Genomic DNA, 26,701 nt, shown 5'->3' on the forward strand with positions numbered 1-26,701 from the left:
TTCTAGGTCAAAACTAGCTATTTTACAGTTTGCTTTTCTATGAAACTTATTTTAGAAATGTGTTTTGCCAAGTACTCTGACATCCCTATGTTCATATGCATAGCATTGATGCTTAATGAGTTTGGAAGCAAAAGCCAATCTAAATTTCACTTTATTTGCAAGATTTCTATCATTTTTGGGGGATGGGGAAAGGTATGGAAAAGAAACCAAGAGAAAGAAAGAAGGAATTTACCCATGATTTTTTCCCACAAAGTTCTGTGGATTCCAGGGAAGATCAGACCAATTTGAGTCATGAGAGGAAAATAGATTACTGTTTTTATAGACTAAGGATACAACTTACTGGATGCATGTATTTGTTAAAACTCTGTCTTCCACCTCATTTTATGATCGCTCACACTATGACTATCTTCAAACATTCCTCCAATACTTGTCAATCCTACAGTTGTGTTCACTTTTATTCTCACTTCTACCTTTATTCACTTGCCCCATTATTAGAATATGGAATATCTACTTAAGCATCCTTGTAAAAAATCTTACTTTTTTATCCTTGAAGCGAATATCCTTGGACCAAAGATTCTCTCCGTCTTGTAAAACCCAGGTTTGTCTTAGAATGAGCAGTAGACCCAAGCTTCAGGAATAGTAAACAAAATGGAGCCATTAACATAAATGACCAATAAGCATGTATAAAATACCTTTATCTTAAGACACATTGACAACATTCCATTTAATAATAAGAATAAAATAGATAAAATGAGATTACAAAATCTCTATCATGGAAGTTTACTTCTTTTACTAATTTTCTAATTTTCTAAGATGACTTAAGGTATAATGTAATAACCATGAAGTGCAAACTTTATTAAACAAATATAATAAACATCTGCTGTACAAAATAAGGATAAATAAAATAAAATACCCAACAGTTCCAATTACCATTCAAAGACACCCACAGATTAATGTTTTTAAATTCTCAAAATGATTTTTTTAATTCATAGTCATAATTTTAAAAACACTTTAGGTCCACACTATAGGTTCAATACTATATCTTTTTCCTCATTTAATATTAATATCTTACTGATACACTTTTTCCCCAGAGTAAGTCATGAAGTTAGATTGAACTATGTGTAATTTGTCATTTTTATAGGGAAAAATGTCTAAATATCACTAATTTCATGTGATTCATAGGAATAGTTTCATCCTAAATTATGGTGGTGATGAGAGGGAAGTATAAAATCAATAGTTTTTTCCCCTATGCCTAAGCATATTTTCTTTCTTATGTTTACCTATAAGAGTATCACAAAAGATGTTTAAAATACGAAAGCATATTTAACATAGATACTAAAGTGATATGAATGGGTAAAATATCAAGTGGTCTAATCCATTCACTTCTGGAGTGAATTGCTCTGAAGAGAACCTTGCCAAGTCAGATATACCATGGTTGATAATGCCTTGTGCTATGACCATCAGAGCCTGGTTCCAGGCCAAAATGAAGTTCATGCACTGGTCAGGAACATGGCAAAAATCCAAGCTGCAATGAGGATGTGACTTTTGGTCACTGCTGACTCAATTCTTGGGTTCAACCACAAACCATCTGTCCTCTCTAAATAAACTGAATTTAGCTAATAGGCAGAGCTAACAAGAAACAGTAGAGTACTCAGTAGTTTATCTCTTTCACATAATTCAGGATACACCGGACCCGAATGAATCAGGATTTAAAAATAGCTTTCCCACAGTTGTCTGAATTTACCATTATTGTCACTGACTCTTTTTTGTCAAGGTTTGCCTTGCCTAATTTACGGCATTTTTAACATATCACTAAGATGAACACATTTAGACACAAATCAAGCGCTAGCCCTTTTCTTTAAAATCAGAAAATGATAATATTCGTTTTCAGAAAAAAAAATAGGAATTAAAGTTCAGGAAGGGAAGATATGAGAAATGAGATGGACATTATTACCATATGTACATGTATAATTTCACAAATGGTGTGACTCTACATCATGTACAAACAGAAATAAAATGTTGTGCTCTGTTTGTGTACAATGAGTTGAAAGACATTCTGTTGTCATGTATAATTGGTACAAATAAAAAAAAATGATTTAAAAAATAGAACATGAAAACAGAACTTAATAGGATCAATTGGTTTCATACTGGTAAAAGAATTTATGTAAGTTCATGAGGAGTGTCCTGACCATGATCCAGCATGCTTTGGGAAAAGTAAAAACAGTCCAAAATGAGAGAGAGAGAGAGAGAGAGAGAGAGAGAGAGAGAGAGAGAGAGAGAGAGAGAGAGAGGAAGAAAAAGAGTGCTTTGTGTTTTCCACTAAAGGCAGAGGCCAACTCCTTCTGGTAGATTTCCAGCCCCTGATCCTCCTACATCATCAATAGCACTTGCAATATTTTGAGATGATAGGTCCCATGAGTGCCACTAATCCCACATAGTATGTTCCCCCCTTATTTCTTAAGTGATTTTGAGATTAATAATTTTGAGATTAATACAGAAGCCACAGCAACAACACAACCCTTCAAAACAGTACCAACTAACTCATGTGGTCCACCATCAAATCTCAGAGAATGTTTTAAGTCCTTGTCACGTTATATGCTTTATCTTAAGTGATATGCAATGATCACTCTCAATATGGCCTTTTGAAGGCCAGGAGATGAGCCCAAGAGGCCATCAACAATGACCTAATATTTGACTAGAGTACATGCAGAGTTCAAAAAGTAGGGAATTAGAACATTTACCTCAGATTCATCAAGAGTCATTGGGGGGAAAGAAGGGAAGGGGGAGCTTATAGGCCCAAATATGACCATATCTAGAGAATAGAGATTTTTCCAGTTATTCTCAGGAAATTCTAAAATTTGCATTTTGAGACCCACTGCTCAATTATCAAAGCAGAGGACATGGATAAGGACAGTTGCTGGGCTTAAGTTAGCAATATCAGTATATGTATATGAGTTTGTGAGTGTGTGTGCATGTGTATGTGTATGTTTGTGTAAATACAAACAATGCCAAGAGGATGAGTGGATTTCACCTGCATTGCTGTTTTCCAGGTCTAGATCCATTTGTCTTACCACCATAGACCTTAATTCAGGGGGATTCAAAATCTGGGTGAGAAGTAGTGGTTACATCAATGGGAGAAATTTACACTGCACTGGGAACCCAGATTAGCTATATCAATTTTCAATCCCAATTAGAAATATAAATATTCAAAGTTGAGATACTATTCTGGAAAAGCCAGGGGCTTTGGAATAATAATTTCCTAAACCATAACATTCCCTTCTTTGCATGGGTGTCATACACATTTTCTTTCTTGAGTAGAAATATATAATAGTGTTTTTATTTTCAATATGCTATCATTTGTGTAGATGGAAACATTCCATTTCTAAAGAGTGGGAAGTCTCTTCTGTCATATCTTATTGGTTCTCCGGTCATTAATGTTGACAGACTATATAAATTCTCTGTTTATCATGAAGCAGATTATGAATGACAAGATAGCATTAAGTATTTTAAGCACACAAATTGCAACTGAACAGTCAATAATAGCACCATCATTTTAGGTAAATTACTGCTATAATCTAAAGGAATATGATCATCAAGGAGAATTGAATGTTCTCTTTATATGTAGACTTGGTCAAAAAGAAAAAGAGAGAGAGCTAAAAATAAAAAATAAAAAGTAGGACAGTTCACAGCTACCATCATTCTAATCAATAAGAATACTGAAGGAAGGCAGGAAATGAATGGTTGGGATTGAGGCAAGAAGATAAGGACTTCCTTTTGGATGTCATATTCCCAGCAGCGTAAGGCATGGCAAATAGGAAAGATCATCACCCCAATGCAGTTGTCCCACCCAATCTCAAGGCAAAGTGCACCAACCACTCATTAATTCTTTTAAAATACCGTATGTTATAGTGTTTCTCTATTAATGAGTGAGTATATTTTTAGAGACCATGGAAAATGTGTAGACGCTGATGTCACTGTATTTTGGCTTTGCTAAGGATGGCTATTGTGCACAAAGTTGTTTCCTTCCTTGGCTGCAGGCCACTAGACTGCTGCTGTCTCCTTCCCCACCCACCTCTCCACTCCCTCCTCCACATACAAGCACTTAGAATCATAGGGAAAATATGTTTCTAAAGGTCTAAATCTGTTGTCTCCATTCATGACTAATTTAGGTTCCCCACTTTGTAATTTTGAAGTCCTCTGTATTTTCGCTTTGTGGCTTGTCTTATGAATGTAATGAAAAAAAATTGTAATTATTAATTTCATATTTGTGTCCTCTGTTTGACATAAACTTCATGAGATTGAGAATCTTGTTTCATTATGTTGTTTTCCACCTAAGCACCTATAAACCCTAGCACCCAGAACAATGGATTCCAGTTGTATGGGGGGTTCACATGAATGTGTGTATGTGTATTTTTTTTTCAGTTTATGAGAATTTATTTGCTCTATATGTTTACTGACACTATTTAATTTTGTCTCACAGGTGTGATTTTATTTTCCATATTTCTCTAATTTCTAATACTATTGAGCTATTTTATGATTATTGAGCATCATTACACAAAATACATGTATGAAGATGTGAAAAAAAAACCTTCTGTGCTACAAAAAAAAACAACACATGTATATGTTTTTTAATCTCCTGATTAACCTGGTGCCCATTGTCATTGCATGCTTTTCACTTAAGGAATGTCTGATAACCTTTGTATTATTAGATTAATTAATTCAGCTTAAGTGAAAAGATCTGAAGAGGCAAAGGCTTCCACATTCTCTCCAGTACACAAACACGGAGATTCAGTCCCAACTCTGGAAGAGTCTGAAGTACACTTAGTACAACATAGGGATCTATCTCCTTTGGTCTTTGTCAGAACTGACGCTGTTCTCAGCATCTCAAAGGATTCCAAGACTTTTGTGTTTGTGTTAGCTTTTTGCTTGCTTTATATAATCCTTTTCTTTGAACAAAGTTATAATTCCCTCTAGAATACCAGAGTCCTAATTTTTGCAACTCAGGCCCTAGGCCTGTGTTGCCCTAGGCCTATGTCCCTATACAGAATCATGGCATCTCAAGAGTGGAGGTTTTAGCCTATACCCCAGAGATCAAGCATACACACTCCTGGGGCAGTTGCTGAGGGCCAAAGACAGCATCTGGAATGAAAGCAATGCTTCTAACTCTAGTTGGAATTTCCAATACTTATATTTGATGCTGCTGTCTTCCTTGCTCACTCATTACTCAGTGGCTACATATACTGGATGGTAGGAACATGTTTCATGAGATTTTGTCAAAGCTGTGTTCTTCATCTCTTCATTTTCAAAAGCTTTGGTTTCTGTTTAGCCTGTGCAGCTCCTGTAAACATCTTCGCCTAGCACATGAAGAGAATATTCTGGGATGTTCTTCAGTTGAAGATAAACTTGTCAACTGAAGAGCTGAATGTTTGGTTTGAATGAAATGGTATATCCAGACGCTTCAGTGGGATTTTACTACAGAAAAGGAGAGAAGCCATAAACATGTCTTACTTTGGTAACAAAAATTTCTTAGCACTCCACCAGGCATGTATAAATATTTTACCTAGTATCGATATGTCAAAGAATACCTTGATGTTAATAAATGAATGGACAGGCTTGTTTAACATGATAGTTTTAACAACAAAAAAAAATTTAAAAATCATTTTGCCACTCCTTGACTAGCCCTCCTGCAAAATGACTTACAAATTATTATCCTCAAGTAATTTAAAAAAGATAAAATGAGGGAGAAAAATAAAAATGCAAAGCATTTTGTCACAGGTAAGACAAAAGTAATAAAGAGAAGGGATACAATTGGAAACTATACTTAAAAAATACTACCATTGTATGACCGACAGAAAACATAAATAGAAAAGGTAATCCCAATTTTATGAGAAAACCAAATCTTCCAAAATTTTGGCATGAGATTAAAGTCATGGGGCATTTTAATTAAAAACTTTGAAACACAGACTAGAAATGTATTTTACATTGAAGATCCCAGGACAAGTAGTAACTTATTTCCCTGCTTTTTAGGGTTTTCAAGTCAAAAAGCAATGATTTCAAGATTTCTAGGGCTTGAAATAATCATAGCAGACAGCAGAAAAGATAAAATCTTACCTTTCTGAAAAAGTTTACAGGTTTCATTGTCCAAAGATAGAAGGATAAACTCTTTTCACACCACCACAGAATAAACTACAGAGTTCCATGCATATACATGCACAAAATTCCCAGTAATGTACTTTGTGATCTAATCAATTCTAGTGGTAGAGAAATTCTTAGTTATTTGAGGAAAAGAAAAATGCTGTTTTTTTTTTTTTAAACTGTGTTCCACTCTCTATATTTGACCTATAGAGAGTAACATGCACTTACTGGATAGAATTATGTAATGAAATTGAACTAAATGAGCTCCTCATTTCTCTTTACATAGTTCATTTCTTCATAATTTACAAAAGCAGAGGTAAAATCATTTTTCAGTAACCAACCTCCAACTTAGTGCTACATGTCTGTCTGTATTCCTCCCATCAGAATACAAAATGAGAAAATATGTAAGTTAAAACATTCAGATTCCATTTTGTCAGTTAAGATTGCTCTAATTTTGGATAATTTGTGCCAGCAGACTTGAGTTGTAAGCAAACTCATAAACATCTGGGAGCTGATATGACTTTCTTTGAAAATTACCTTGTATTTAGCATCATTTGGATAATGAGGTTATTATTTTGCCTCTAACATATGCAAAAAACCTATGATGTAGCCTTAATATGCTTTTTCTTGTTTAATGGTCACAAAAACCTTAAAATTCCTGTATTTTTAGACTTTGTTTTCAGATTTAAAAAAAAAAATAAAACTTAGTATTTTTCAGGTTAAGCAGAGATTGACAGTAACATCTCCAGTAACTAAATTTTCTGTCTTACTGAACAGAAGGCTGACTTTGTGGATTTTGGCAAAGTTCCCACCTAAAAAGCAACTCTCACTCCTTTAGTGATGAAGAAGTGAAGTAGTGATATTTCTGGACAATAAGATATGTGACTTTGGGCTGGGATTGTGGCTCAGCAATAGAGCGCTGGCTTAGCATGGGCGGGATTCAGGTTGGATTCTCAGCACCACATAAAAATAAAGGCATTTTGTTGTGTCCATCTACAAAAAAAGATTTCTCTCTCTCTCTCTCTCTCTCTCTCTCTCTCTCTCTCTCTCTCTCAAAAAAAAAAAAAAAAAAAAAAAAGATGTGACTTTATTGGAAGGGGTTTCTGGGAAAACATCTTCCATAGTAAATGGGCTTCTACAATACCTGCATACTCTTTTTGCCCTTGCCTTGCTTTATTTCTTCCTGACAGAAATACAGATCCATAGGCCAAAGCTCTCCAGCAGCGATCGTGAGCAGACAATGAGGTAAAAGTCAAGAAGATCAACCCCAATGTCCTTGAGACACTGGGCAGCCTACTTCTGAATATCTTCCTTGGAGGAGTTACATAATACTTATCTGGCTTAAGCTATTGTTCCTAGGACTGTCTGTTAAAGGCAGCTGAACCCTGTCCTTGATTTTTATATCCAGTGAGAAGCCTGAGGTCCTGGAGTTGTAGAATAATGTAACTTTTTCTGATTCTCTATTCAACAAAGGGTGCTGAGAAAATGTATCCTTGACATTGAATCTGCTGGCTAAAGTAATGTTCAAGGGCTAAATTCCAGGGGCAGAATTATTCCATAAGCTATCTGTAACCTGAGATGCAAGGATAACGTCTTCATTATATCCTTTATTATTTGGGTTTTTTTTCTTTGTTCTAATTAGTTATACATGATAGTAGAATGCATTTTGACACATCATACATAAATGGTCATTATTTGTTTCTGTGCGTTCCTCAAGTATTATCTAAAGCTTACCATCAACAGACACTAGAGATCAAGGACAGAACTTGCAACTGCTACTGAAAAGTTTACAGTCTAATCTGATGGATATTTCAAGTAAATCTTTAAGCAAAGTAATATTGTAACAAATTCTACAAATGTGTGACTATGAAACACACAATGGGGAAGCCAATTTGTAGGGTCAGAGAAAGAAAGCTGTAAAGAAAATTTAGAATATAAATTGACTTCAGAAAGATGAATGTGGATTACCAGGACACCTGAAGTGGGGAAAACTGAGTTTCATGCATATGAAATAACATGAAAATATTCTGAGGTTTAATGAAGGTTCTAAGAAATGGTTCAGCTTTAGGCTGGAAAAGTCAGCCTAAATTGTAAGTTCTTTTATGCTGTGCTGAGTTCAGACAATTTCATAAAGTGGAAATTATGGGATAACTTGTAACTAGAAAATGGATAAAACCAAATGTCTATTTGGATTAAAAAGAAAAATGTAATCATCTCTGGTATACATCAGGGATTGCTTTCAGAATCCTGACAGATGCTAAGTTCCTTATATAAAGAAAATATAAGGATATTATTTGCATATAACTCATGCAAATCCTCCCATAGATTTTAAACCATTTTTAGATTACTTATGTTTCCTAATACAATGTAAATGTAATATAAATAATTGCTATACTATGTTGTTCAGGGAATAATGACAACAATCTGTAAATCTTCAGTTCAGACACAATGTTTTTTTAAAAAATATTTTCCATCTATACTGAGAATGACTCTGCAGATGGAGAACCTGAATATACAAAGGACCTACTATCCTCAAGTATTATAAAAAAATAATTTGGAATAAAACAATAGGATGCAGAATTATTATCTAAGATACAATTGTTGCAGTTGTAAAAGATTCAGATGACTTAGAACACAGTGGTAATAAAGAAACTGAAAGAAGGTGGACAGATTCTACATATGGTAGTAGTTGCCTCTGGAGAGGGTTAAGAATGACAATGTTAAGAATGCCTTCCTGGCTTATTATGTGAACAACTAAGTGGATACTGGCATAAATTACCAAGAAGAATGCAGGGCAATCAAATATTTTGAAAGAGCATCAATTGAGTTTAGGGAGTGTATAACAGCATGTAAAGACACGGAGTGGCAGGTGAATAGAGGGGACCAAGTTAAAGAGAAGTTAGATGGTGCTGTATTGCTGGGTGTGTGGCCAGCATCCAAATGGCAACTTCATGTATGTTTATTGTCAATTTCGGTGTTTCTAGATTAGAAGCTCTTTTTACTACCAACAAGTCATGTTTACTTCTTCTTCCTCTTCTTTTTTTTTTTAACTAGTAAGAATTAGGAACATCACTGTGCCTGCCTAAAAATGGAATACCTTAGTTCTCTCTTAACAATTCCAGATGAAGTAGTCAAAAAAGCTAACATTCTGAGAAAGTGCCTTGATCACTAAGCACTGTATCTGTCTCACATAATCCATTAAAATTATAGAACATCAAAAATATGCCAAGCACATTATGTCCCCAATACTGTTGCATTCTTGTTCTATATATAACTTCTGGTTGTACCAATGATGCTATAAAGGCACATTCTCCACATGATCTTATAAGGAAAAGAACTGATTCACAGAGGCTGCATTGATCAAGTTCACTCTATTCTAAATGGGATGCAGAAACTTCAACACAAACTCTCTAGGACTGGACCCCCAGGTAGTCCTTAAGTGTTACCATTAAGGACCTGATTTTTAAATAATACTTTATAGGAGAGAGCAAAACAAAACAAACAAAACCAAATATTTTTTTCCACCCTACTAAGTTCTTCACTTGAGTCCCTGAGAAATGAGACTGACACAAGACAGCTTACCAAGAGAAAAAACAACGTTCATATATTCAGTGCAGGTTGAGAAACTCAGGAAGGAGGAACTGAAAGTGATGGTTACAGCTAGTGCTTCTACAGAATACTAACAAGACTTAGTGTCTGCACTGTGATTGATAACATATAACTCATGCAAATCCTCCCATAGATTTTAAACCATTTCTAGATTACTTATGCTTCCTAACACAATGTAATTGTGATATAAATAATTTCCATACTATGTTGTTCAGAGAATAATGACAACAAAGATCTGTACTCTGTGTCAGTTCAGACACAATGTTTTTAAAAAATATTTTCCATCTTCTAAAGAGGTTTTGAGGTTTTTAGAAACTACAAATTAAGAGATGGTAAATATATGGGGGAACCTAATCGAAGGTGGGACTATCTAAGCTGTGTTTGCTTGTGGAGGTATATTTCATAGAATTTGTCTTTCTTGGGATCATGAAACTTTCCTGGGAGATGGTTTTCATGCAAATCCTCAGCTTAGGAGCTACTTCTTTTAGTCACCCAAAGGAAGGTCTATTTCTGCCTGCATCAGTGGACTTTCATTTGTCTCCAGGTCCAAATAATCCTCATGCCAAAGTGCCAACTTCTGGGGGCCTATAGTCTGACTGCTGGTCTTTATAGTATAAAGCAAACAAGTACCAGCTCTTCCTAAATTAGCCCCAAATACAACATGCAAATCTCCAGGAGTGTTTCAGAGGAAAGCTATAGTTAAAAATAAGGGTGATGCTCAGAATTCAACTGCAGGACTAGAGTTTATATCTATTCTTTTTATTTACTTTTATAAAGAGAAATAAACATTTGACAAGACTTCCCATCACTTTATAAATTAATATGTTGAAATAAGCCTAAAAAGTCCATTTGTTTTAATAAAGCTCTCAGTAGGATGTTAATTTAGAATAATTATGATGAATGATAACTTAATTTCACAGGAACAGAAAAACACTCTGTCCATAGTCAGTCCAGTGATCACTACTGCCAAGAAATTCACACATAAATGAGATGGGTGGAGAGAGGTGGGGGAGAACAATGTGTAGACCTCATTTCAACTTTCCTGTCTGTAACCAAACCAACCATTTCACCTTCTTCTTCAGTCTTACTCTTTCAGGTTTTTCTCATTTTGTGGAAGTAATTGGGTTTAAGGTAAACTTAATTTTTTTCTTAGTAGACCATTTCTTCTAGCACAAGATGCCAGGTAATGATGAGATTTTTAAAAATATCCAAAATAACATAGTAGAAATGGAAATATCCTCATATACCTTGAACATATTCACTTCCATATTCAAAGGTTTCTTGAAAATTATTTTATCTAGTAAAGTAGGTCTTCAAAGTGATTTTTTTAAAAATAGTTTTCTTTGAAATAATTATTTTAACATAAAATCTCTTTAAGGATAAAATCTTCTGGTTTCCCTAATATAAAAGTGCTAAATTGGGGAAATACAGGAAGATTCTTAAAATATTTTTTTTCTATATTTTCTCAAAGGTTCATCTTAGGACTAGATTATAATACATATATGCCTTGTGTTTATGATAACCTAGTTTTACTGATTTATTTTTGCTTATGAAAAGCACTAAACAATATTGTGAATTATTTTTGGTATTTTTTATCAGATTAACCTATGTCAAATTCACAATATATAAATGTGAAATTAGACAAACAACTGCAAAACAGGGTTTCCCACAAAATCCTTTACTCTGGTGTCCTTTCAAGAATTGGCTCCAAATGCCTCCAGAGAATTCTGACCTCTCCACTCCTTCCACTTCTCTGTCCCTCCCACCCCCTCTCTCTGGTATCAGGGTGTGAACCCTGGATTGGTTAACCACTGAGCCACATATCCAGCTCTTTTTACATTTTATTTAGACTGGGTCTTGCTACTTTGCTCAAGCTGGCTTTGAACTTGAGATCTTCTTGCCTCAGCCTCCCAAACCACTGGGATTACAGGTGTACTCCACCAAACCCGGCTGAAATATCTCTTATTGGTCACCTAACATGGAACAATCTAGGGCCATGGATTCTGGGAAATGTAATTCCAAGAAACTATAAAGAGTATGGAGTGATGTCAGGTTAACAGCAACAAGTTTAAGCCCATTATCTTATAAAAAAAAAATCAAAAAGGCTGAAAATCCATACTGCTCTTGCTCTAAGGAAGCAATACTGGAATGCATTATTGCTTCTTGTATTTTGGTATTCTAAAGTTCAGGACCTTCCTTTTAGACTCTAAAGTGTTGAACGTGGTAGCAAGTAAACCAGATGGCCTAGTCCTGGACCACTTTTATAGTGGTCCACCCTTTTTCCTCTTCCTCTTCTTCTTCTGCTTTTGTTTTTGCTCTTTACATTTCCCTTCAAGGTATTCTAATGAAGAATTGTGGCTTGAATGATCATCTATGTTAAGAAATTTCAAATCTATATTTCTAGCCTGGATTTCTTCCCCTCTATTATGAAAATATTTCCAGTATTTAATCAACCCTCACTTCTCTGGCTACCACCTTAATTCAAACTACACATAATTAGTTGCCTGTTTTAAATAGAATCCTTGTTTCGGCAAGCTTTTGTTTTCACAAAGCAGACAAAGTATATAGGTAATTCTTTAAAAATGATGTGTTGTATCACTCTTCTACCCAATAATTGTTAGTGGCTTCCACATTCACTTCAAGAAAAAGTCAAGTTTACTGCAGTGTCCCACAAGTTCCTTGGATGTCAGGCTCTCTACTTTCCTGCCCTCACTTCCTGCGACTCTCCCCTATGACTACCTAACTCCAGCCCCACTGGCCACCTGGCTGTTTCTCTGCTGTGCCAAGTATCCTCCTACATCAGAGACTTTGAACCACCTCTTCCCTCTATTTCAGATCCTTACTTCACCCAGGATTTTGATGACATGTCACCTTCTAAACAAGGACTTCTATGACCTCTCAGTATAAAATAATATCTTATCCAAGTGCTTTATCCTACATTTTAATTGCATAAATTGCTCCTTGGCAAATGTCAAAATATACCGTATGTGCATTTGTTTTTATGTCTTCCTCCCACTATATTTAAGCCAGGAGGGAATTTTATTTTATGCACTATTACATCCATAGAACAAATAGCATGTTCTGGCATTTTGTAAACAGCAAATAAATAATTAGTGGAGAAGTAAATGAATGGACGCCTAGTAGCATAGAGTAATGGGAATGGACAGGTGTGATTGTCAAGCACATATTTGAGTTTAACCATGGTGGATAAGTGGGTTTCAATATCCATGGAAGGAGATGCATATATTGCAAAGTGAGGTTCATTTTTCTAAATTGAGTATCAAAAACTCTTATTTTATTTGGTATGTAGTCATTTGTTTTTATTTCATTTGAGTCTGTATTAATGTAATCAGCTGACAGGCCATGTGGACTCACCCTTCTTCATGAAATAACACAACTCAACATTCTATAAAAACGTCAGAACATTATGCCATTTTTTTTTACTTTCAAAATAAATATTATCAAAAAAAGATTGTCCTTCTTTGTGAGTCTTGCTTCCACCAAATATTTATCATACTGGCTTTCTGGTCACATCCCCCAACATTTTCCATTGACAATTTCTATTTAGGTTTCCTCTGTCTTCCTTCTCAATTTCACACATGGTCTTTCCCCTGCTTGAATGTTCCTCCAGCATTTATATGTTTATAAAGTATTTTCTCTGCATCTGAGAATCATTTCAAGTGCCAATTCCTAAGCTTATTCTCCTCTGACCCACATAAGATCAAGGTATCCATTCTTAGGTTCCTGCTATATGTACCATGAACACAGTTCTTAAAGGAAGAAACTTCATAATTATATGCACATCCCTATTGTCCGTAACATTTAGTTAATAGTGTGGGTACTCATTAAATATTTTCTAAATGAATGAATAAATGAATAGAGGGAAAACAAAGTGACATCTAAAGCTGAATAAGAGGTCCTGAATTCTCAAAAGTAGCACTGAAATCAACTTGTTTTATATTACAGAGAAAGAAAATTCTGCACTGAGAAAAAGCACATAAATTTTTATAATGTCACATACCTTGAACTCTGGGGGACAAAACACATTTAATTTCCTAATGTGAAAACATGGTTAGGAGAAATTAAACTAGCAATTTCCTCACTTGGGTAATATGCTTTATTTTTACCCAATGAATATTCTTATAATGTATTTTAATGTCTATAAATTTCTCTCCTGTAAAATATGAGGAATCTAGTAATGTTTAGTTACTAATTTATGTGCATTCCTGGATTTTTTAAAATTAGATTTTGATTCCTATAGCTAGAAAAATTATGAAACAACTCTGATTCCTAACTCCATCCACTTCCTGGTACCCTACTCCCTCCCAATTCTCATTGGCAGGTGAATTTGTCTTTTCTGCCAAGTGAGTCACTTGAGATGGGAACATTGCTTTATTAGAGCTTACTTGGGTCAAGATAATATTAAGAATGTATAAGAAAGAAAGAAAAAGGTTTCCATTTCTTATAAATATACATAAAAGTGGAGGTCATAAGTGAATAGCTTGGAGGATAACATCTCCAAAAAATGAAACATTTTTGCTGGATCTGAATCTTACTAATTTTAGAAATTAAACTACAAAGTACTGCTCAAGTGTCAACTTCTCCAAAACCTATATGAAATCCAAAGAACCAGAAAACTAAATATGAGTTTGGTGTTTCAAAAATACATCTACAAACTCCTTGATACTTCCGCTCTTGTAAAATGTTCCCACCTCTCTGTTAGTGTAGAAGTTAGCAACTCAATCCCAGTAAATATAATTGTAGAAGAATGGAATATCACTTCCAAAGATAATTTATAAAAGCTTTGCAGCTTCCATTTTTCTGTTATCCTAACTCTTTCTCTTTCCTCCTCCTCTCATTCACTCTGGGAAACAGAGAACCACATCATGACATAGGTGAAACAGCTCTGGGAAGGGAGAAGTTACCTTTCCTGTTCTGAAGAATTTAAGTAGCCAGGGAGGAAGTTCATGTACCAAGTAACTGAGGACTTGACAGCCATGCACTGGGCTTTTGGAAAAGAGTCCATCAACCTACTTGAGACCTCAGGTGTGCTCTGTCTTTGTTAGTATCTTAACCCTGCATTAGTCTTCTAGTACTGTGCAACATATTTGCACACACCAAGAGGTTAAAACAATACTTATTGATTATCTCATGGTTTCCATGGATCAGGAGCCTAGGCACAGCTTAAGACCATCCCTTACTAAGAGCTTTTCAAGTCTCAATCAAAACTCAGTTGCATCTCTTTCTGAACTTTAGGGCACTATTTTAAGCTGATTTTTGGCAGATTAATTTTCTTGCAGTGAGAGAATTTATGGTAACTAGTTTCCACAAGGTCATTCACCCAAATAATATGTCAGACCCACAGATTCCACTCTCCATTTGATTAATTTAAAGTCAACAGATTAGAGACTTTTATTACGTTTGAAAATTCCCTTTGTTTTTGCAATATTGTATTAGAAGGGAGTTAAAAAAAGGTATAGATATTGAGGGTAGGAGTTGTGAGGCATCTCAGAATTCTGCCTACAACAGACCCACCTTCCTAAGCTATTTCTAAATACTCAAGAAATAATAAATGCTTGTTGTATTGAGTTGCTCCATTCATGTCAGTATATATTGTTATACAGTAATATAGATAGCTAATCAGCGAGTTTATGCTGACATGAATTAAACTCAGGGAAGGAGTGTATGATATCATCCCTTTTCTTTTCTTGGTTCAGAAAGTCCAATTCTACTAAAGTGAATGTTGAAACAGTGCTATATTAAGGAAGGGTGTGACCTTCAGTTTCATATGGAGAACTTAAAGAAAAAAAATAGTACAAAGGAGGCTGGAGATTGCTAAACATAATCCTAATACTGAAAACTGAATTTAAGAAATTGACCCAGAACTAGCAGTAATTCTTGCACAAGAGACACTCATTTAAAATGAACTGGAACCTTACCTTAAAATCATCCTTGCAGTCAAAGTTAAAATTTTAAGCAATGATCACCTTACAGCAAATCAAATTAACAAGCGTTCTTGATAGATAATAAAAAATCTTTTTTATATTTAAGAATATGAAATATGTTTCTTTTCATTGAAAATGATGTACATGATTAATATTCTGCTGTGTAACAAAATATAATAGTTTCTACATGGGTACATTATATAACCTGTCTTTATTAATAGTAGTGATAGTGATTAAGAATAGTGGAATTGAATGATATGATAAAAGATTATTTTATTATACAGCACAGTGAAAGGTAATGAAAATAATTCTAGTCTTTTAATTGTCAACATTTTCTGTATGGTCTTTCTTTCCCAATATATACTGGTCTTCTTGGGGATAAACATTTTATTATATATAAGTTAAGTATGAATAACTAAAAAATTATGAATTATCTGTACATAATCTTGCTTGAAAATACTTCTTATTTACTTAGTCTGCTGTTTATGTAATTTTTCACCACAGAAAAACTATTTATTTTGATACCATTATCAATTCAAAAAGAAAATATTTTAATCAAAATAGTTATTATTCTGTGCTAGAGGGAAAAAAAAAAACTTAAAAAGCTTGAGAAGACTGCTCTTGTGAGATCATTTACATCAACCAAATAGATGATTGCTGTAGTGTAGATGTGGTTTGTACCCAGGAGAGCTAACACTGGGTACAAACTCTCAATGTAGCAGTATTAGAAGATGGGCCTTTGGAAGGTGTTAGGTTATGGAGGTACTGCCTCAGAAATAAGTTAATATCTTTCTTGTCAGCCTGGGTTAATTTTCTCAAGACTGAAATATATCTTACATGAGTGGCTTGTTATAAAGTGAGCCCAGCCCATTTCCCTCTCACATACACAGGCAACCACTTTCCCTTCTACTTCTCTGCCATGATATCATGCATCATGAGATCCTAGCAGAACTGAACAGATATGCTGCCATGTCTTGGACTTTAGAGCCTCTAAAACATGAGTCAAATAAGCTTCTTTCCTTCACAAATTACCCAACCTTTAGTATTTTGTCTTAGTAACACAAACACAGACTAAGACGATGATGTAATTTATCTGTTATTTCAAAAGGGAGAACGAAACAAAATCCAAGCATAGCATTAGGAATATGAGTAGTGAGTTCATTGGCTTTGTCTTTATTGTTTTGGAGAATTCTGAGCATTGAAGTTATAAACTTTATATAGATGCAAATGTGAACTTGATTTTAAAACCAAATAAAATTTGATTTTACTCTTTACTTTTTTTGGCTTATTATATATTGCCATTTTTTACAACATTGAGAATGATGAAGAACTAGTCCTATGCTCAACACAAACTCTTTATCGGAAGCAGCACAATTTAGAAGTGGAAACTATGAAAATAAGAAAGCAGGAAAAAGTAGTAAGCTAGCAGAATTCTTTTCTTCAGGAGCAAGAGGCCTCTGATAGAATCTAACTGGTGATAAGACAGTTTATGAATAGAAAGATTTCAGAAAGCAATTTTGAACAATTGCATTACAATAATAAAATTATAGAAAGAGATGATGGAGGGCAATGTTGTATAATAGGAGGAGTATGGGAAGAGCACTTCCACACCCAACATTTTATTTAAGCTTCCACATTCCCTGTGAGTGACTAATGGAAGGAGACACTGAGTCTCAGAAACACTGCTATTGTTCAAAGTCACATAGCTATCACATAGCAGGCCTAGGAAGAAAACTCAAACTTTTGACTACTTTTCTGAATTTTTTTTTTCCATTAAGGTTTCTTTTTTTTTTAATCTTACACAAAAGATACCTTTAAAAATTGGGTTTCCATAGCTTTAAAAATAAATAAATAAATAACCTGAAAGTAGCAGAGGAACTATTAGGGAAGGGGAAGATGTAGGGGTTGGGAGAGAGCAAGAGAAAATAGAAGGAAGAGTGGGCATGATCAAAACATAGTACATGCATGAATTAAATGTCACAGTGAAGCCTATTAATTTATACAATTAAAATGCATTGATAACTATAATTTTAAAAATGTCTACATATGTAACCGCTTAGGTAAGACAAGAGGAGACAAAATAATTTAGAACACACAAGAAAAATATTTTCCAGAAAAAAATTTTTGGATCTTTGTGAATTAATGAGTCGAAAGGTCTTACTTTTCAAATAAGAATAATGGAATTTTATAACTCCCAGACACATAGCCGTAGAGTTAACCCGCAGAGTTAAAGTGACTTGTGTCCTATTGCTAATCTGTAAAATAGCTCTGTGGTGGGTGGGTTTTCCCACTTGAATGATAAGAAACAGTCTTAACTACACAAGATTAGTTAATGGGCACTGGAACCAAGAGATTTTATCTCATGCCAATTCAAGGGTGAGTGCAATTCAGGGATTTCTAAGGACATTTTTCTCAGATTGGAGTGCTCAGATCCAAAAAGTGCTGTTTAAGGAAGTAAATGAAACTGTAGGGTAAACTGCTTGGGTCTTCCAGCATGCTCATCTTATTTAGGATTGAGGACTGCACTTCAGTTTCCTCACATTAAAACAATCACAACTACATCACAGCCTGCCAGCATGAAGTGAATTATCAAAATAAATGACTTCAAAGGTATTTCTTACACGGGTGGTTTCTTGAATTCTGCCCTCAAGTTCCATGAGGTGTTTATTTCCTTCCCTCTGAATTTGGGGATCTGTTTGGAAAAAGTTAGGCAAACGTCCCTGTAAGACACCAAGCCCTTCCTTCCTGTTTCATTTCTTTCCATGACACAATCCTCTAGAGTAAACTTAGACTTCAATTAACATGCTTTTATTAAAGTTTCAGGTTATAAGAATATCATATTTAATCTACAACTTAGGGCTTCCTTTTACATCTTAAAATATATAGTCTACGCACTCTGATTGGACTAAATGACCTCTCCTACAAAAGCTTAATAAAGTAACACTATGTACTTTTCAAATTCACCAGTTTTATTCTAGATAACTATAGCCCGACTCAAAGGGCCTGTGCCATGGGCAGCCCTCATGGGTTGGTGTTGGGCCTCTCCTAAAACTGCCCTTTCCAATGTTCCACCTAACCAGTGTCTCTGCTTTCTCTGCCCCTCCAACTCCGCCATTACCATTCTTTTCCCTAGGCAGATCTATAATACTGTCAATTAAAAACAAGGATGGTGTTTTAACTAAAAGTTGAGATAAAAATTGAATGAAAGAATAAGTTGAAGTTATAGAATTTCTAAACCCACTTCAAGAATCACAAGTAAAACCCTTTTGTCATCATCATTAGAATCTCATTGGGATTCTCTTTGTTCCTCTTTGCTCCACCTTTAGGTTTCTAGGATAATGATGTGTAAATATAAGCTACATGTTGGTCTTGAAATATTCGATCATTCATATTAACAGTTGCAAATGCTTTTAAGATGATAAGGCAATTTTTTGTCTTTTTATTTTACTAATAGGTTTCATTTTTAGAGCAGATTTAGGTGTACAGAAATTGAGGAGAGAGTACAGAGAAGTCCGAATACACATTCTTTATTCTCTCACAGTTTCTTTCATCATTAACTTGTTTCATTAGTGTGGCACATTTGTGGCAACTGACAAACTGGTATTGATGTATCACTATTAGCTGAAACCTATGATTTATATTTGCTTCTCTCCTTCTATGATAGTTTTATGAGTTTTAACAAATGCATAATTTTATGAATCTACCATTACAGTATCATACAGGGTATTTTCTCTGTCCTAAAGTTTCCCTGAACTTCACCTGTCAATTTTTCCACCTTCTTCCTGAATTCTGGGCCACATAATTGATTGTCATACCTATAATCATATAGTGTGAAACTTCTCAGACTGGCTTTTCACTAAGCAATATCCATGGACGCTTTCTGCATTTCTTTTGTAGTATTGCAGCACATGTATTTTCTTTCCTTTGGTACCAGGGATTGAACCCAGGGATACTTAACCATTGAGGCACAGATCCAGCCCTTTTTATCTTTTTATTTTGAAACAGAGTCTCTCTAAGTTGCTTAGGGCCTTGGTAAGTTGGTGAGGCTGGTTTTGGATTCGTGATTGTCCTGCCTCAGCCTCCTGAACCACTGGGATTACAGGTGCTTGCCACTGGGCCTGGCAGCACATTTCATTTCATTATTGAAAAATAGCTTATATATGACAATTTAGAGAAATAAAAGTATAGATATGCCAGTTTATTTATTCTGTTATGGCATCTTCTAGAATATCAGTATTTGGTGTCATCATTTTTTTCATTTTTTGATACATTTTGGGGATGAATGTTCTCTAACATATAATTCTACAGGATTCACCATTTCTTGCTTTATTTTGTGTGTGTGTGTGTGTGTGTGTATGTGTGTGTGTGTGTGTGTGTGTGTGTGTGTGTGTGTGTGTGTATTTCTATCAGATTTCTTGTATTTTTCCTTCCAGGTTCCTATGTAGGAATATATCCATATATTCATGCTCCAGAATGGCCAAGCTAAAAGATGAATAACTTAGGTAAGGATGAGAAATAGCTTTGCACAAACAGCATCATAACCCATTTACAATCTAGAGAAATAAAAGCAGAGGCACCATCAGAGATGTGCACAGGAATACCTCAGAATTATTTATGACACCTCCAAGCTGGAAAGTTCCCCACTGCACACCAGCCACAGAGGGAGCAATGGGACAGTGATACATTCAATCACTGGAATGCTGTCCAACACAAAAATGAAAGAATAATAAAAAACAACCGTCACGGACACTATATGAAGAAGAAGATAAATATGAAAGTATCTGTCAAGTTCAAAACCAGACCTAAAGACAACACTGCGGTATGGTTGGAAGTCAGGGTTGCAGTTACCTGAAGAAGGGACTGGGCAGGAAGGAAGGCTCTCTCCCTATTGCTTCTTGAACTTGGCCATAGTTTCAAGGTCATTCCTTGTGAGAATTTATTGAGCAAACATTCACATTTATGCAGTTAAGTATAATGGGTGCCATACATTAATTTCAAAAGTGTTTTTTAAAAAGTTAGCAGCGATGCTATGAGTTTCTCAATAGCTAAACAATAACTAAATTAATAGCAACTCTAATCTAAATAGTGTGTTTAATTGAAAGAAGTTATTTAGGGTGGTAGAGAATCAAGAAAGGGTGAAAAAGAACTTTTTGGTAGATAACTCAGCATCTGATACATATTCTGTCCCTTTTATCTTTTTTAAAAATTAAGTTGAAATTCCCATTTGTTTATTTTTATTTTTTATCGGTACATGTTCATTATACAGAATGGTGGATTTCATTGTGGCCTATTTGTATGTACATAAAATCTCCATCGGATCAATTTCATTGACTTTTTCTTCCGGACCTGGGGAATTCTGATAGGAGGACACTTTGACAATAGGCAGGCCATTTCTTAGGATTTGCTGCTGGCCAGCTCTGTAGTGGGAGCCTCTCCCTAGCTGCCTGGTTTTATTGAGACCTTCCTAAAATCTTTCTGTCCTCCATTGCCCCTTGCTCTTTGCCCTGCAATAAGGTCGATGTAGCTCTCTGATTGGTAAATTTGGAAAGTAAGCAAATCATGAACAACCGCTCCCCTCCTTTTTCTCTGCCCTCTTCCTCTCTGAGTTTCCCACCTGACAGAATGTGGCTCTAGCCTTTGCATAGCTGCTCTGTCCACACACAGGACAGTGACTGAGGAGGAGGCCTCTCTTCTTCCAGGGTTTAAGTAGCAAGCTACTGGCCTAGTCTTTCCAGCAAACCTTCCTCAGGGAAATGGCACTGGCAAAAGCCTTTGCCTGTCTTTTTTTATTATTATTATTTGTTTAATTTCTCACTTAGTTCAGAGCCAGACTAGAAGGAGGAGAGGAGGCAGTTCTAATTATTAAGTATTATCATAACCCAAATAATACACACAGATTCTAATGTGAAATATGCTTGTAGAATTTGATTGAAAGAGCCAAGTTCGTCATTGTTTTGTTATATTCTAAATTTGATAACAGAAATACAATTGTTTACCACCTCTCCTGTGGCAGAAACTCCTTGCCTCTGACTTTCCACTTTTCTGTTTCTTAGACATTTGAGGTACCAGAAGGTTTTGGCGTTATTCAGAATCTGAGACCTTAAGACAGATGAGGGAGAAGAGGCGAGGCAGAGGGGAAGGAGAGAGAGGAGACAGTGCGGAAGTTAGTATCTGTTTATGAAATGGACAGGCACTCAGTGCTTAATGCATCATGTGATTTAATTGTCACAATAATCCCCTTCACAGATGAGAAAACTCAGGCTAACAAAAAATTAGGAGAGTTTCCCAAGACTTAGTAAAGTCTAATTGAAGGTTTCATTTCTCTGAACTTTTGTATCATCTTCTGACTGCACTTTTTATCCAGAGTTTGCCATTTCTTGTCTTCGGGTGCTGTCAATTTTGTTCTGTTTCATGTTTTGTGAAATCATGAAGTTGCTTTCAAAGTTAGATTATTTTTCATTTAATTTGGTATACATATCTTGTAACACAACATGCTGGATTCAGAAGGAGCTCAGGAAATACTAGTTGATGATGACATTAAGAGCTCAAAACAGGTGAGAGCATTAGAAAAACAGTAGAGTATTAAAATGTGACTGATCATGAGATATGTAATTTGAAATTGCTGTGAAAGTTCAGCAGATATAAAAATGAAATAAATGTGTTCTGTATAAGATACAAAAGTACAGCATTTACATGCAAAATATGCAATGCAAATTTTAAGGACTTTGAAATCAGGGACCCAACTGTTCACTTACCAGCCTTCGAAACTCAAAGAAGTCTTCAGCTGCTTAGAGAAATTGCAACCTCCTCTCCAAAAGTTAAGCATCTCTCTCTGAAAAAGCTATTAAGAGTTAATGAATTAGGCAAATTTGAAATGTAATAATATGACGCTATGAATTAACATTAGCTAGTTTATAATAACACATAATATCAATTACAGAGTATAAAGTGCAGTATCATTTAATATGCGATATGAATAATATGCTATGTTGTGCTGTAGTGTTGTTTTATATATTATTCTGTCATTTTACAATAGCTATTAATTTGGGGGCCAAATCCCAAGGTAAACTTTAAATAAGGATTAATTCTTAGACAAAACTCTGTTAATATCCCTTGTAAGAAGATTTTGTGTCTTTCCTTGTCTTCTTTATTGTCTTCTTGGTTTCTACCTCCTGCCTGTCACTTCTGTCCTCAGGCATCTGTCCTGTCAGAACCATGAAACATTAATAACGCCTGGAGGGGGAGCTGTTTCTAGGGTTTTCCATCCTCCTCATTTTTCAAGCTGCTGGGAGCTCCTTCTTCCTCCAACTTGTCCTATCCCTGCTGCAGACCTGGGCTACATATAGTTGAACTTACACTGCTGGGTCATAATTGGAATTTAACTTTATCAAAAGACAAACCCATAAGTATTATCTTTTTATATGTTTCAAGAAACTTTTTGTGTCTGGTGCAATCATGTATTACTGAAGAAAACTCCCGAGAAAAATAATCTTAAATTGGTATTTTTTGAGTAACAGAAAAATCATTGTAAAAATAAGAGTCATAGAGGTTAATGATTTTTAAAAATTCAAGCAAGATGGAAAATGGTGAAACAAAAACCAAAAGGTCCTGAGTCTAGATTTATCACTTCTAAACTAATAATGACAATGATTGGTTCTTGTGTATACTTTACAGAAATTAGATACATGAACCCACATAGATTTTTTGTTGTTGTTCTTTGGGTGGAAGGGCAAAGAGAGGGTGAGAGAGAATCAGAGATTGAACTCTATTCCTCAAACCTTTTCACAGCTACTTTAATCCACATGTGAAGGTAGAGTACCGTGGCGTAATGGTCTCACAGAGATCTCATTTTTAACACATTTGCACTGGGATTAAGTTTCCAACATACACTTTTGTGGGAGTGGGACTTTCCAACCTCAGCAGTGGAGAAATCAGTGAAATTCAGATGAATGTCTTTCCCTATTCTTACCCCCATGCCATTTTAAATAGCAGACAATATTCACTTCTGCATTTATAAATGTAATATTTATAAATGTAAATTTATAAATTCTCATTGGAGAAAGTGAAATTTTAGTGAAAAAAATCGCACACTGATAGTTTCATTAATATTTTAGAATCTTTACTCTTAGTTGTTCTCTTGCATCTTTCAGTTCTTATTAGTGACATTGGGGTTTTAGTATACAGACTTTAAAGCTACTTTTCCTTCTGTGTATTGTAATTTCCTTGGTCATTCTTGTAAAAATGTTTATCAAGTAGATTATTATGATTTTTAAGCAATTTGTTTGAGGATAGTAAAATTTTTAAAATTTATCTAAGTTAAATCTAATGTTTTTATTAATATATATAATTTTTGTTAATATATAATTTTTATTATATATAATTATATATATATATATATAATTTTTATTTGGGGGGGACCATGGGTTGAACTCAGGAGCACTTAAGCAGTAAGCCACATCTCCAGCCCTATTTTATATTTTATTTATAGATAGAGTCTCATTGAGTTGCTTAGCACCTCACTTTTGCAGAGGCTGGCTTTGAACTCTCAATCTCCTTCCTCAGCCTCCCAAGCCACTGCGATTACAGATGTTCGTTGCCTTGCCCAGCTTATTTAATATATGGATTGTACAAATTAATGGGTTTTGTTATGACATTTCCATACATTGTATGGTGCATTGTTGATCATGTCCACCATTACATCTACCCCTTCTTGACCTCCCTGCTTTCCCCTTATGCACTAATAGCCCTTTTTCTACTTTCAGTTCATCTTTTTTTTTTAATTGGTTTGCTTGTTTCCACATAGAAAGAAAACTTTTGATACTTACTTTTCTGTGTTTTTTTTTTGTCTAGCTTATTTCTCTTTACATAATGTCCTGCAGTTCCATCCATTTTCCTGCAAATGACATAATTCTACTTTTTTTTATGGCTGAATACTGCTAAAACTAGACATAGAGCTGCGATGGGATTCAATTATATAACTCCTGAGTAAACATTCAGTGGTAATGATGTCAGCATACAAAAGTGATATTGCATACCCATGTTTATTTTGGCACTATTTACAATACCCAAGATATGGAATTGGCATAGGTACCCATCAACACATGAATGCATAAGGAAAATGTGATGTACACAATGGAGTATTATTGAGTATTGGTGTTCTCCTGCTCTCAGACTAGAACTTATTTTGCCAATCGCAGATCATAAAAATTGACAGAATCCATAATTTTTAAACCAATTTCTTATAATAAATCTGTTTATGTATATGATATACATCATAAAAATTAAAAGGATAACAATATATATTTATTATTTATCAATTAATATAATTAATTAATTATTTTATTTATTATTTATTAATAATAAATAATAAAATATCATTGTTTTATGTCAATAAAGTTATTATTTTTTAAAAACCCAGGAAAGATCTTAAGTGAAACTTGATACACAATTTCTAAAATATATATGTAATAGCAAAGGACCAAGAATAGCCAGTATAATTCGAAGGAGAATTAAAAAAAGACGAGTTTTTTGAGATAAAGTTTATTATAAAATAATACTAATTAAAGCTGTGTGACATGAGAGTAAAGATAGACATAGAAACAAATGCAGGAATCTGGAGTGCAAAAAGACCCATGCTTCTGAAATCCTGACATGCCAAGATGGCATGGCAGAGCACAGGGAAAAGGAAGATCTATAAAGAAGTTGGAAAAATTAGCTACACATGGGTATAGAAAACAACATCAGATTCTAAATCATAATGTACCAAACCAGCTATAAAAGGATGAATAATCTAATTTTTGTAGTACTTAAATTCTATAGGTATACCAGGAAAAATCTGTAGGTATATACACAGCTCCCTGGCAGTCCTGTTCTTAACATCAAAGAAAAAAATTGGTAATGATCCAGCAGCCATCAACTACAGAATGTATAAATAAACCATGTTCTTTTTCACACAGTAAAAATTGAACGAGAGTGAAAGCAAATGTACTGTAGCTACATGTAGTATTGACAATATAAAGTGCAAAGACATGTCCAGAGACTACACAAGACATACCTGTATTATAAAGTTTAAAAGCAAAATAAAAATACATAAACAAAGGTATATGCTGCATGTACTCATTAAAAATAACAATTCAGAAGAATCATTCAAAATACGTTGTGGTTATATCTGAGCAGTGAACGGGGGTTGGTGAGAATGATTTGGATTTAAGAGTTTATATTTTCCACTTTGGTAATTTCATATATTTTTATTTGTTCTATTTTGTTTTTCTTTGTTTTGTTTTGGTACTGGGGAGTGAATTTAGGGATGCTTAACCACTGATCCACATCCCCACCCCTTTTTTGTGTTTTATTTAGAGATGGGTCTCACAGAGTTACTGAGGGCCTTGCTAAGTTGCTGAGACTGGCTTTGAACTTGGGATCCTCCTGCCTCACCCTCTGGAGTGGCGAGGATTATAGGAGTGTGACACCACGTCAGGCTACATATGTTTTTATAAGTTAGATAAGTAAACAAATAAGTATTTGTTGGTTAAGCAAGTGTTTAAAATAGAGGGCGATGTACAGAATTAGTGATAATAATATTTATGTTTCAGATACAAAAGATAATGAAAAATTCTACATTTATCATAAACTAAATTTGAATCTGTACTGAATTGCTTCTCTATTATTTTCCCTCTATGGTATCTAGTCCTATTTAAGAATCATTATATTTTATTAGTAATTCTTTATCATGTGTTTTAATATGCAGCAGACAACCCACCTTCATTGCTTTTATTTATCACAGGAAGTATCTGTATTTTGCATAGTATATATTAACTGTAAACCGCACATATCAAAAATGTGTTCTTAATTTGCAGTTTATCAGTTACCATGAAACTGTAAAACTTGAGGGTACAATATATACAAGTTACAATTAACACCACACCCCACAAAATGAGTTATACTACTTGTATTCTTAAATCTTTAATTCACAAATATTAGTAGATAAATCTTGAAAAGTGTCAAGGAGAGAA

The 26,701-nt window shown here is 34.6% G+C and overlaps 1 long non-coding RNA gene across 1 annotated transcript; it reads right to left on the reverse strand.

The window, feature by feature from the left end:
- Window positions 1–396: 396 nt before the first annotated feature.
- On the reverse strand, window positions 397–23,999 carry LOC144378315 (uncharacterized). The gene is made up of 3 exons (XR_013440013.1): window positions 22,445–23,999; window positions 21,689–21,788; window positions 397–628 (listed from the first exon to the last, which is right to left on the reverse strand). It is a non-coding gene; the product is annotated as an uncharacterized LOC144378315 (long non-coding RNA).
- Window positions 24,000–26,701: the final 2,702 nt, after the last annotated feature.

Source organism: Ictidomys tridecemlineatus, chromosome 6, assembly GCF_052094955.1.
Source record: "Ictidomys tridecemlineatus isolate mIctTri1 chromosome 6, mIctTri1.hap1, whole genome shotgun sequence".
NCBI classification, from domain to species: Eukaryota; Metazoa; Chordata; class Mammalia; order Rodentia; family Sciuridae; genus Ictidomys; species Ictidomys tridecemlineatus.